At 39.8% G+C, this 13614-nt stretch overlaps 1 protein-coding gene across 8 annotated transcripts in view; it reads left to right on the top strand.

The window, feature by feature from the left end:
- The window catches only part of LOC138755103 (coiled-coil domain-containing protein 102A-like), a 656806-nt gene that overhangs the window by 203870 nt on the left and 439322 nt on the right, over positions 1–13614 (top strand). The window lies entirely within an intron of this gene.

Here is a 13614-nt window from a genome sequence, read left to right as displayed (position 1 = left end):
TTTGTCTTCTGAGGAAAATCTGGAAGGTTAAGTTTACATGAGCTGCAATACAGAAGAATGAGAGAGGACAATTGAAATATATAACGTCTTGAGGGGTTTAGGGTGGGAGAATATGGAGAGGATGTTGTTTCATGTGGGACAATCTGAAAATAAGGTTTAACATAGTTTAGAATGCATTCCAGGACCAAGATCACCCAGCTCAGTAGTCAAACTATAGTATGTAGACCCCATTAACTTTTGTGTGCACCAGGAGGCTGGTTTTATCGTCTGTCTCTTCAGTGAATTACAAGAAGATGAGCCTTACATTTAACATTGGTAAGAGAAAGGTCCCCAATTGCCTCCCACAACCATCAGTGAAGCCTCGAAAGCATGAACTCAGATCTTGGGAGCAACTTTTCAGCAAAGACAGATCTTAATGTTGAAACACCTTCAGCTTTATCAGAGCCTTTGGAGATGCTGTATGGTTAGCGTAGCGGTTATTGCAACACCTTTACAGTGCCAGTGAATGGGACCAGGGTTCGAATCCCACGCTGTCTGGAAGGAGTTTGTACGTTCTCCTCGTGTCGATGTGGGTTTTCCCTGGGGGCTGCAGTTTCCTCCCACCGTTCGAAATGTACTGGGGGTGTAGATTAATTGGGTGTAAATTGGACGGCTCGGGCTTACGGGCTGAAATGGCTTGTTACCGTGCGTATTTCTGTATATATATATATATATATATATATATATAAATATGTAGAAGGAAAATTGTGACCTATCGTGGACACAGAATATCTACTCATTTGTCAGGAAAGCACAATAGCGACTGTACTTCCTGAGAAGATTGAAGCGGACAAGGCTACTGGCCACCATCCTATCAACCTTCTCAAGGAGCTCCATAGGGAGAGCGCCCTGGCTGGCTGCATCACAGTGTGGTATGGTTGTTGCAGAGAAATTGATCGGAGGTCAAGCCACAGGACCACAAGAGTGGCAGAGAAGATCACTGGAATCTTCCTCCCCACCATCGACGTGATCTCCTGGGATCGTTATCTGAAGAGGGTGCTTAAAATTATTGAGGGCCCCTTCCACCCAGCACACAGCATCTTTCAGCTGCTCCCGTCAGGAAAGAGATACAGGTGTATCAGAGCCAGCACCACCAGTTTGAGGAAAAGTTTCTTCCCACGGGCAGTGAGAAGGCTGAACAACCAAAGGATCTGGTCACACCAACCATCCAAAATTATCGTATTTATATATGAATAGTTGACTGTCTGTCTGTATGTATGTGTGTTATGTCTGGTTTTGTGTCTGTGTTTTGCAACGAGGATCAGAGATGGCTGTTTCATCAGATTGTACAATTGGTAACAATAAACTTTACTTGTGTTTGAAAATAAAGACCACATTCCTGGCACTATGCACGTGGAATAGTGGTAATCCTTTGCTTTCCAAGTTTCTGAAACAGAAAATCGAAGGCAACTACTCTGGAAAGATAACACCAATCCTGTAACATCATCTATATCCACTGTTCATGTAAGCAAACTGATAGCAGTGTCTTCACCCAGAACCCCTCACCTCTTTCTGAGCATTGAGGTTGGAATTACATTCCATGCTAACTGTATGGTTGGCAGCTGACCCCAGAAATAGACATTCTATTGTATGCTTTTTCATGGGAAGAGATTATCTGGTGGATGGAGAAAAACCAAGAAAGAAAATCCCAATTCCTGGGAACACCTGCTCTATCAATGGTCAACAGGAGAAGGATATTTGAGGAGGATATATTGCAAATCTCAAGGCCATGTATCAGGTATCACGGCTTCTGTCAGTGGCAGAAGAAGTGAAACCTTTTGATAAGTAATAACCCCACTACCCTGTCAGATACCTACTTTAAATGTGGAAGAGTCTGCAGGTTCCACATTGGCCTCAGCAGTAATCTCAAAACAGGCAGAACTGGATTGGAAGCAAATCCCCCTCAAACCTAAGGGCCTGGCTAACAATTCTCCTGTGAGATGGTGAGGAAATGGAATATTTACATTGGAACTGCAGACAGCATTAGGGCTAAATGGGAGGAATCCTAGATGGCTCATCACCAAAGATTTTATCCACATTGGATTATCAAAGTCTTAGAACATAGAACACGGTTGCACAGTAGACAGGCCCTTAGGCAGGCCCTCAATGTTGTGCCAACCCATACTTTCCTTTAAAAAGTACTAAACCCTCCCTATACCATAACCCTATATTTTCCTTTCATTCATGTGTCTGTCTAAGAATCTCTTAAATGCTCCTAATGTTTCAGCCTCCACCACCATCCCTGGCAAGGCATTTCAGGCACCCACAACTCTCTGTATAAAAAAAAACTTACCCCTGATGTCTCCCCTAACTTTCCCTCCCTTAACTTTGTATATCTGGTGTTTGCTGTTCCTGCCCTGGGGGGAAATAGATGCTGGCTGTTGTAGACCTCTATCAAGTCTCCTCTCATCCCTCTAGGCTCCAAAGAGAAAAGTGCTCACTCTGCTAACCTTGCCTCATAAGACTTGTTTTCCAATCCAGGCAATATCCTGGTAAATCTCCTCTGTACCCTCTTTGTAGCTTCCACATCCTTTCTATAATGAGGTTACCAGAACTGAACACAATACTTGTAGAGCTGCAACATTACCTCTGTACTCCTGAAGTCAACCCCCCATTATTGAAGCCTGGCATCCCATAGGGCATCTTAACTATCCTATCAACCTGTGCGGTGACCTTGAGTGACGTTCATCCACACTCTTAAGTAACCAGCCATTAACCCTGTACGCAGCCTTCTGGTTTGTCCTTCCAAAATGTATCACCTCACATTGAACTCCATCTGCCACTTTTCTGCCCAACTCTGCATCCTGTCTATATCCTCTTGTTACCTTCAACAACCTTCAGCTCCTCCAACCTTCCTGTCATCCACAAACTTTCTGATCCATCCTTCGCCTCTTCCTCCAGGTCATTTATAAAAATCACAAAGAGCAGGGGTCCCAGAACAGATCCTTGCACCACTCCCTAGTCACCGACCACAAGGCAGAATACTTCTCTTCCACTACTGCTCTCTGCTTTCTTCCTATAAGCTAATTCTTTATCCACACAGCAAAGGTTCTACTGATCCCATGCCTCATGATTTTTTGGATGAGTCTCTCGTGGGGCACCTTGCCAAATACCTTGCTAAAATCCACGTAGACCACATCTACCACTCTACCCTGATCAATTTCTTTTGTTACCTCCTCAAAAAACTCAATTAGACTCATGAGGCTCAACCTTCCCTTCACAAAGCCATGCTGACTATCCTTGAGTAGAATGAATTTCTCCAAATGCTCATAGATCCTATCCTTAAGAATCCTCTCCAATAGTTTGCACACCACTGACGTAAGACTCACCGGTCTATAATTCCCAGGATTCTCCCGATTACCTTTTTTAAACAAGGGGACCACATTTGCCATTCTCCAATCCTCTAGTACCTCCCCTGCAGCCAAAGAGGACTCAAAGATGATGGCTACTGCTTCAGCTATTTCTTTTCTCACTTCTCACAGCAACCTGGGTATATCATGTCTGGCCCAATGAACTTGTCAATCTTGATGTTTTTAAGAAGATCTAACATTTCCTCATGTTGCCTTTTTTATCCTTTAGTGGCCCCACCTTTATTCTCGTCATCCTTCTGTTCTTCACATATGCCTAGAACGCCCTGGGGTTCTCCATTATCCTACGTGCCAAGCCCTTCTCATGCCCTCCTTCAAGCTCTCCTAAGTCCTTTCTTAAGCTCTTTCCTATATACTATACTTCTCATGAGCCCTTCCTGTTTCCTGCTTCCTATATCTAACATGTGCTTCCTTCTTCATGACTTGTTTCTTGACCTGTTTCATCAGCTACATTTCCTTTTGCCTACCATCTTTTCCTTGTCCCAGTGGAACAAACCTATCTTGAACCCTGCTGAAGTAGGTCCCTAAACTTCCTCCACATTACTTCTGTTGTTTTACCCTTAAACATCTGTTTCCAATTTACTTTCATTAGTTCCTGTCGCAACCCTTTATAATTAGTCCTTCCTCAGTTAAGCACTTTCCCACTTTGACTATTTATATCCTTTTCCATAGCTATGTTGAAACTAAGAGAGTTGTGGTCACTCTCTCCAAAATGCTTCCCCACCGAGAGGTTTGCCACCTGACCAGGTTCATTCCCCAGTACCAGATCCAGTAGGACCTCTCCTTTCATTGGCCAGTCCATTCACTGTGTCAGGAATCATACCTGACAAATTCAGCCCCATCTATTTCCACTTGCAATCAATAGGTGCCAATCTATATTGGGGAAGTTGAAACCATCCATAACTACAACCCTTTATTTCCCGCATGATTCCAAAATCTGCCTGCTTATCTGCTCCTCGGTGTCCTGAGGGCTATTTGGGGGCCTATAGACTATTTCCACCCACACTAACTCAGTGGACATTCCCTCTGCAGCGTCCTCCCTTCTATAGCCATGAAACTATCCCTGACCAGTAATGCTTTTCCCCACCCCCTCCTTTTCTACCTCCTATCCTATTCCTTTTAAAACACTTAAACCCTGGTCCCTGCATAAGCTAATCCTGCCCTTCCTCCAGACAAATTTCAGAAACAGCCACAGCCTTGAAGTTCCATGGACTGATCCATGCTCTAAGTTCATCCCCTTTATTTCTAATACTCCTAGCATTGAAATCAACATACCTCCAACCTCTAACTGTCTCCCTTTATGTTTTGTCCCCTGCCTGTCCTTCCTCACCAACTCAGAACACATGGCATCATGATTTGGTCCCTCTACCCTAATCTCTGACTAACATTCTGATTCCCACCTCCCTGCAAACTAGTTTAAATCCTCTTCAACAGCTCTAGGAAACCTGCCTGCCAGGATATTGGTCCCCCTCCAGTTCAGGTGCAGGCTGTCCTTTTTGTACAGGTCAGGCCTTCCCCAGAAGAGATCCCAATGATCCAGAAATCTGAACCCCTGCCCCCTGCCCCCTGCACAAACTCTACAGCCACACATTCATCTGCCAGTTTCCTGTTCCTACCCTCTCTGGTGTGTGGCATAGCAATCCTGAGGTTACCACCCTTGAGGACCTGCTTTTCAACTACTTTCTGAAATCTCTATATTCCCTCTTCAGGACGTCATCCCTACTCCTATCTATGTCATTGGCCCCCACGTGGATCATAACATCTGGCTACTCACTCTTCCCCTCCAGAATGGTATGATCCTGATCAGAGATATCCCTGACCCTGGCACCTGGGAGGCAACGTACCATCTGTGAGTTTTGATCTTGTTCACCAAACCTCCTATCTGCTCTACTAATTAATGAGTCCCCAATTACCATAGCTCCCCTCTTCTCCCCCTTCCCTTCTGAGCTGAGGGCCAGCCTCTGCGCCAGAGACGTGACCACCACGACTGGTCCCTGGTAGATCATCCTCCCCAACAGTATCCAAAACAGTATACTGTTGTTTTTTTTAAATTTTTTATTTTTCACACCATAAACCACATTGACCATGATACATACTTTTTCCTTTTCAAATATATACAGTGCCATTTTCTCCCCCCCCTCCCTCCTCCCATCCCACCCTTCCTACCTCCCCCCCGCCGTCCAATTAAAGTACAAAATCTAGGATACATTAAACCAGTCAAACAATGTTGTCATTCAATAAAAATAAACAAGAAATTCCACTGAGTCAATTCTTTTCATTTCCTTCTCCTTTCGTTAATTTAGGTAGTGAATGTCCCCGGTAGGTTTTCTCTATTGTGTTCATGTAAGGCTCCCATATTTGTTCAAATATTTCAATATTCTTTCTTAAACTATATGTTATTTTTTCTAATGGAATACATTTATTCATTTCTATATACCATTGTTGTATTTTCAAATTATCTTCCAATTTCCAGGTTGACATAATACATTTTTTTGCTATGGCTAGAGCTATTTTAACAAATCTTTTTTGTGCACCATCCAAATCAATTCCAAATTCTTTGTTTTTTATGTTACTTAGGAGGAAGATCTCTGGATTTTTTGGTATATTGTTTTCTGTAATTTTATTTAATATTTGGTTTAGATCTTCCCAAAATATTTCTACTTTCTCACATGTCCAGATTGCATGAATTGTTCCCATTTCTTTTTTACATCGAAAACATCTATCAGATATTGTTGGGTCCCATTTATTTAACTTTTGAGGTGTAATGTATAGCCTGTGTATCCAGTTATATTGTATCATACGTAACCTCGTATTTATTGTATTTCTCATCGTTCCAGAACATAACTTCTCCCATGTTTCCTTTTTTATCTTTATATTTAAATCTTGTTCCCATTTTTGTTTAGTTTTACCATTTGTTTCCTCATTCTCCTTTTCTTACAGTTTAATATACATATTTGTTATAAATCTTTTGATTATCATTGTATCTGTAATCACATATTCAAAGTTACTTCCCTCTGGTAGCCTCAGACTGCTTCCTAATTTGTCCTTCAAGTAGGATCTCAATTGGTAATATGCCAGCACTGTATCTTGAGTTATATTGTATTTATCTTTCATTTGTTCAAAGGATAATAATTTATTTCCTGAAAAACAATTTTCTATTCTTTTGATCCCTTTTTTCTTCCATTCTCTAAAGGAAAGGTAAAAGGGAGTAACTTATTTTGTGTCAATATTAGTTTTGGTAATTGATAATTTGTTTTATTCCTTTCTACATGAATCTTTTTCCAAATATTGAGTAGATGATGTAATACTGGAGAACTTCTATGTTGTACCAATTTTTCATCCCATTTATATAATATGTGTTCAGGTATCTTTTCCCCTATTTTATCTAATTCTAATCTAGTCCAATCTGGCTTTTCCCTTGTTTGATAAAAATCTGATAGGTATCTTAATTTTGCGGCTCTATAATAATTTTTAAAGTTTGGCAGTTGTAAGCCTCCTTGTTTATACCATTCTGTTAATTTATCTAGTGCTATCCTCGGTTTCCCCCCTTTCCATAAAAATTTCCTTATTATTTTCTTTAACTCCTTGAAGAATTTCTCTGTCAAGTATATTGGTAATGCCTGAAATAGGTATAATATCCTTGGGAAAATGTTCATTTTAATACAGTTTATCCTTCCTATTAGTGTTAATGGTAAATCTTTCCAATGCTCTAAATCGTCCTCCAATTTTTTCATTAGTGGATAATAATTGAGTTTATATAGATGGCCGAGATTTTTATTTATTTGTATACCTAGGTATCTTATTGCTTGCAATTGCCATCTGAATGGTGATTCCTTTTTAAATTTTGAGAAATCCGCATTATTCATTGGCATTGCTTCACTTTTATTTACGTTAATCTTGTAACCTGACACTTCTCCATATTCCTTCAATTTCTTGTATAATTCTTTTATTGATAGTTCTGGTTCTGTTAAGTATACTATAACATCATCCGCAAATAAACTGATTTTATATTCCTTGTCTTTTATTTTTATCCCTTTTATATTATTTTCTGTTCTTATCAATTCTGCTAGTGGTTCTATAGCTAACGCGAACAATAAGGGTGATAGTGGGCATCCCTGCCGTGTTGACCTGTTTAAGTTAAATTGCTTTGATATATGTCCATTTACTGTCACTTTCGCCAATGGCCCCTTATATAATGCTTTAATCCAATTAATATACTTCTCTGGTAAACTGAATTTTTGCAATACTTTGAATAAATAATTCCATTCTACTCTGTCAAAGGCCTTTTCTGCGTCTAAAGCAACTGCTACTGTTGGCTCTTTACTCCCTTCTACTGCATGAATTAAGTTAATAAATTTACAAATATTGTCTGTTGTGCGTCTTTTTTTAATAAATCCAGTTTGGTCTAGATTTACCATTTTCGGTACATACTCTGCTAATCTGTTTACTAATAGTTTAGCTATTATCTTATAATCTGTGTTAAGTAATGATATTGGTTTATATGACGCTGGTGCGAGTGGATCTTTCCCTTGCTTTAGTATTACTGTAATTATTGCTGTTTTACATGAATCTGGTAAGCTTTGTGTTTTATCAATCTGGTTGATTACTTCCAGGAGGGGAGGAATTAATAAATCTTTAAATGTTTTATAGAATTCTATTGGGAATCCATCCTCTCCTGGTGTTTTATTATTTAGTAATTTTTTAATTATCTCTTGTATTTCTACTATTTCAAATGGTTCTGTTAATTTATTTTGTTCCTCTATTTGTAATCTTGGTAGTTCAATTTTAGTTAAAAATTCATCTATTTTCCCTTCTTTCCCTTCATTTTCAGTTTGGTATAATTGTTCATAGAATTCTCTAAAGTTTTCCTTGATCTCCTTTGGATTATATGTGATTTGTCTTTTTTCCTTGATGCCTACCATTTTCTTAGCTTGTTCTGTCTTAAGCTGCCATGCTAGAATTTTGTGCATTTTTTCCCCTAGTTCATAATATTTCTGTTTTGTCTTCATTATGTTCTTCTCCACCTTATATGTTTGTAGTGTTTCATATTTTATTTTTTTTACCTGCCAATTTTCTTCTTTTAGTTGTATCTTCCTTCATTGCTAATTCTTTTTCTATATTTACTATTTCCCTTTCCAACTGCTCTGTTTCCTGATTATAGTCCTTCTTCATCTTGGTTACATAACTTATTATTTGCCCTCTAATGAACGCTTTCATTGCATCCCATAGTATAAACTTATCTTTCACTGATTCCGTATTTATTTCAAAATACATTTAAATTTGTCTTTCAATGAATTCTCTAAAATCCTGCCTTTTGAGTAGCATGGAGTTTAATCTCCATCTATACATTCTTGGAGGGATGTCCTCTAACTTTATTGTCAATATTAAGGGTGAATGGTCCGATAATATTCTAGCTTTATATTCTGTTTTTCTTACTCTATCTTGCATACGAGCTGATAACAAAAATAAGTCTATTCTTGAGTATGTTTTATGTCTACCCGAGTAATATGAATATTCCTTTTCATTTGGGTGTTGTTTCCTCCATATATCCAAAATTTCTTGCATCGATTTAATTATAAATTTGGTTACTTTGTTCTTTCTGTTAATTTTTTTCCCAGTTTTGTCCATATTTGAATCCAAATTCAGGTTGAAATCCCCTCCTATAAATATGTTCCCTTGCGTATCTACTATCTTCAAAAAAATATCTTGCATAAACTTTTGATCTTCTTCGTTAGGTGAATATACATTGAGTAGATTCCAAAACTCCAAATATATCTGACATTTTATCATTATATATCTCCCTGCTGGATCTATTATTTCCTCTTCTATTTTAATTGGCACATCTTTACTAATTAATATAGCTACTCCTTTTGCTTTTGAATTATACGACGCTGCTGTTATGTGTCCTACCCAATCTCTCTTTAATTTCTTGTGCTCCAATTCAGTTAAATGTGTTTCTTGCACAAATGCTATATCAATTTTTTCTTTTTTCAGTAAATTTAGCAGTTTCTTCCTTTTAATTTGGTTATGTATTCCGTTAATATTTAAAGTCATATTGTTCAGCGTAGCCATTTCATACCTTGTTTATCTTCCCTTTCCATTTCTCCTTCATCACCTTTCCTTCTGCTTTCTTGTTTTGAACACTTTATAAGACAACATTTCTAAAACATCAAACATTTTCCTTATTCTCCTATTTAAAACTTCTTTAACCCCATTCTCCCCTCCCCCTCCTGAGTTGCCCTTTATCCCTTGTCGGACAACCACATCTCCCCTCTCCATTTGGATTTGTGAATTCACTCGCAAACGTCAACTGATTTTGTAGTGACCGTAACTCCTCCCCACCCAGCCCCCCCCAGAAAAGATTTCAATTTTCATATGTAACAAAGGTCACTCTTTTAATTCCCTCCTTATTCCCTCTATTCCATTTCCCTCCCTTATTAATTCTTGTCTATACTCTATATATTTTCCTCTAAATACGGATACATTCATGTATTCTTTGGCTTGGCTTCGCGGACGAAGATTTATGGAGGGGGTAAATGTCCACGTCAGCTGCAGGCTCATTTGTGGCTGACAAGTCTGATGCAGGACAGGCAGACACGGTTGCAGCGGTTGCAGGGGAAAATTGGTTGGTTGGGGTTGGGTGTTGGGTTTTTCCTCCTTTGCCTTTTGTCAGTGAGGTGGGCTCTGCGGTCTTCTTCAAAGGAGGTTGCTGCCCGCCAAACTGTGAGGCGCCAAGATGCACGGTTTGAGGCGATGTCAGCCCACTGGCAGTGGTCAATGTGGCAGGCACCAAGAGATTTCTTTAGGCAGTCCTTGTACCTTTTCTTTGGTGCACCTATGTCACGGTGGCCAGTGGAGAGCTTGCCATATAACACGATCTTGGGAAGGCGATGGTCCTCCATTCTGGAGACGTGACCCACCCAGCGCAGCTGGATCTTCAGCAGCGTGGACTCGATGCTGTCGACCTCTGCCATGTATACACACTATATATATACCCACATATACCCCTTTACACACATACATATAGTTCGTGGTCATTTTTACTCTCATTACATGTCTTCATCTCTCTGCTTGTTTTGTAGTTGTTCTGCAAATTTCCTTGCTTCCTCTGGATCCAAGAATAGTCTGTTTTGTTGCCCTGGAATAACTATTTTAAGTACCGCTGGGTACTTTAACATAAATTTATATCCTTTTTTCCATAAGATCGTTTTTGCTGTATTGAATTCCTTCCTCTTCTTCAGGAGTTCAAAACTTATGCCTGGATAGAAAAAAATTTTTTGACCTTTATATTCCAGTGGCTTTTTGTCCTCTCTTACTTTCTTCATTGCTTTCTACAATATATTTTCTCTTGTTGTATGTCTTAAGAATTTTACTAAAATGGAACTTGGTTTTTGCTGCGGTTGTGGTTTCGGGGCTAAAGTTCTATGTGCCCTCTCTATTTCCATTTCTTCCTGTAATTCTGGTCTTCCTAGGACCCTGGGGATCCAATCTTTTATAAATTCTCTCATATTCTTGCCTTCTTCATCTTCCTTAAGGCCCACTATCTTTATATTATTTCTTCTATTATAGTTTTCTATTATATCTATCTTCTGAGCTAACAGCTCCTGTGCCTCTTTAACTTTTTTATTAGATTCTTCTAATTTCTCTTTAAGTCTTCTACTTCCATTTCTACAATTATTTCTCATTCTTCCATATTTTCCACTCTTTTTCCTATCTTTGATATGGCCATTTCCATTTTATTCATTTTTTTCTTCTGCATTCTTAATTCTTCTTTTTATCTCATTAAATTCTTGTAATTGCCATTCTTTCACTGATTCCATATATTCTTTAAAAAAAGATACATCCATTGTCTTGCCTTTCTCCTCTTCTTCCACTTCTTTCTGTTCTTCTTCTTCTTCTTCCTCTGGATTGACCATCTGTTGTTTCCTTGTTTTCTTTTTACCCTCTTCTTTCTTGTTGTCGTTATTGTCTGTGTTCTGCACCTGCTGCTGTGCTACAGGTGTCTCTCTCAGCTGTGGAGATCGACTCCGCAGCTGTTCCCCCCTCCCGTCAGTGTGTTTTTTTTCATGCGCGGTTGCACACTTTTACTCAGCTCTGCGAGCCATTTTTGTAGTCCCGAGCGCGGGACTTCCACTGACCTGCGGGAGCGGGCTTCTCTCTCCGCGGCGGGCCTCTTCGGACAGGTAAGGCCTTCACCTTCTTCTTCCGACATTCTTTCTTCCTCTTTTCTTCCCGTTGTTTTCGACTTTTCTCTCTTCACTGCCATTTTCTTCTCATCTTTATTTTTACTTTATTATAAGTTTTAATCTTGTACCTTTGTGCTTTGTGTTTTTTTTAAACTTTTCGGGAGAGGGCTGGAATTCCCTGACTGGCCACTACTCCATCACGTGACTCCTCTACAGTATACTGTTGTTGAGGGGAATGGCCACAGGGGTACTCTGCATTGTCTGCCTCTTGCCCTTCCCTCTCCTCTGCCTTTTAGGCGTGACTGTCTCCCTGAATCTCCTCTGCCTCTAGGATGATCTGAAGTTTATCCAGCTCCAGCTCCCTAATTCGGTCTGCCAGGAGCTGCAGCTGGCTGCACGTCTTGCGTGTGTAGTCATAAGGGACAATTGTGCTGTCCCAGAGTCCTCACATCCTGTAATTGGAGCATTCCACGGCTCTCGTTGTTTCCATTAACTCTTCCTACCTTAAAATTAAAGATCTTACCTTATTGGAATCAAGCACATCCTCCGCCTCTGTTCGCTGAATCCTTGTGAACTAAAGCCTCTTAGTCCCACTCCTACACTGGGCCACTCACACACTGGCCACTCCGCTTGAGCGTCCCCTCTTTTTATTGGCTAGAACTAATTGGCCAATGGAGAGATCCAAAAGAGCACTTACCAATCCTGCTGCAGATTTATCTGCTTGGATCCTCCTTATCGAGACTTCTCTCAGGAACAATGTTTACTCTGGTCTTGCTTCACCAAGCTGCCCTGCACTGAGATGTGTGACCTCATGTACTTTACATTCAGGCTCAGAAATGGCCTGCACTGATCTAACAGTATCTCTGCCTGTCAGGAACACCTGACTGAAGCCTTGGAGAGTTCTGTGGCTCCCTTTAAGACACTAAATCTTGCTTCTTGGGGTCTCCAGTGAATGCTTCTATTTCAACTTCAGCCAGTTTTCAAAAGGTTCACCCCTGCACAAGATGCAGCAGTGGTACTTGTTTTTTGTGGGTGTCCCACAAATCTGCATCCTGTAGTTGCAGCTTCACGATTTTGGGGGTGGCAGGGGTTGGGGGGTGGGGGAACTTTCGCAAGGGCTCCTGAAAGGCCTCGGGCACTAAAGATTTTCTGATGGTGTTGGAGGTTTGGATCTGGAGCTGGGGTTGCTGATGGATCTAGCAGGAGTCTTTGTGGCTTCAAAAGTTGTGGGAGCGCTTGAGGTGAATCTACGGATGACCCTGAAGGGACTCTCTTTTGTTCTGTAAGAAACGCCAGGCAACACAAATGGTGACTCTTTGACATATAGAAGGCAGAAGGCAAGTTTGTGAAATATTACATGATCTGTACTGTTACTTGACAATAAAGGAATCTTGAACTAATGTTGAGAACCTAAGTTGGGTTAAATTGTGGTTTTCCACCCCACCTAATTTTATTACTTAATAAAGTAACATTATGAGTAGTCAATGAAGTAATTTAATGGAAATAATAATAATATTATTCTCTCCACATGAGAATACTTTCCATTTAGTTTCTCCATGCACTGCAGTTGTACGATCTTCCCAGAGCTGGAGGATTTGATTCATAAAATGCTTTCCTCTGCCATAGGATCTGAGGACAAAATTAAAGTCCTGACAGTGTAATGTAATCATAACTTACATGTAATGTTTTCTTGAGCAAACAGGTGGCAAAAATAAACAGAAGGGCATGTTGTGCGTTTAAAAACAAATTGGAATTCCTGTTAGTAAAAGGGTACTTATCCTATTATTAATTGAATTTGATTTTTAATCAATTTAATTGACTAATATTGTATTTGTTTGGTCAGCTGGCAATGACTGAGACTAAGCAGAGTCCAGAAGAAGTTGTCACGTTACAGTGAAGTTTCCAGAAATACCACAATGTCTTGAGTCCAATGTAAATGATCAAAGCTGACAATCTAAGTTGGAAAATTTTTAATTGGATTGGGTAAAGCTTTCAGTTCTGACTGACAAAAAGACATCAGG

This window comes from Narcine bancroftii, chromosome 2 (genome assembly GCF_036971445.1).
Source record: "Narcine bancroftii isolate sNarBan1 chromosome 2, sNarBan1.hap1, whole genome shotgun sequence".
Lineage (NCBI taxonomy): Eukaryota > Metazoa > Chordata > Chondrichthyes > Torpediniformes > Narcinidae > Narcine > Narcine bancroftii.
Note: the sequence above shows the minus strand (reverse complement) of the source record. Positions and strands in the feature narration are given on the sequence as shown.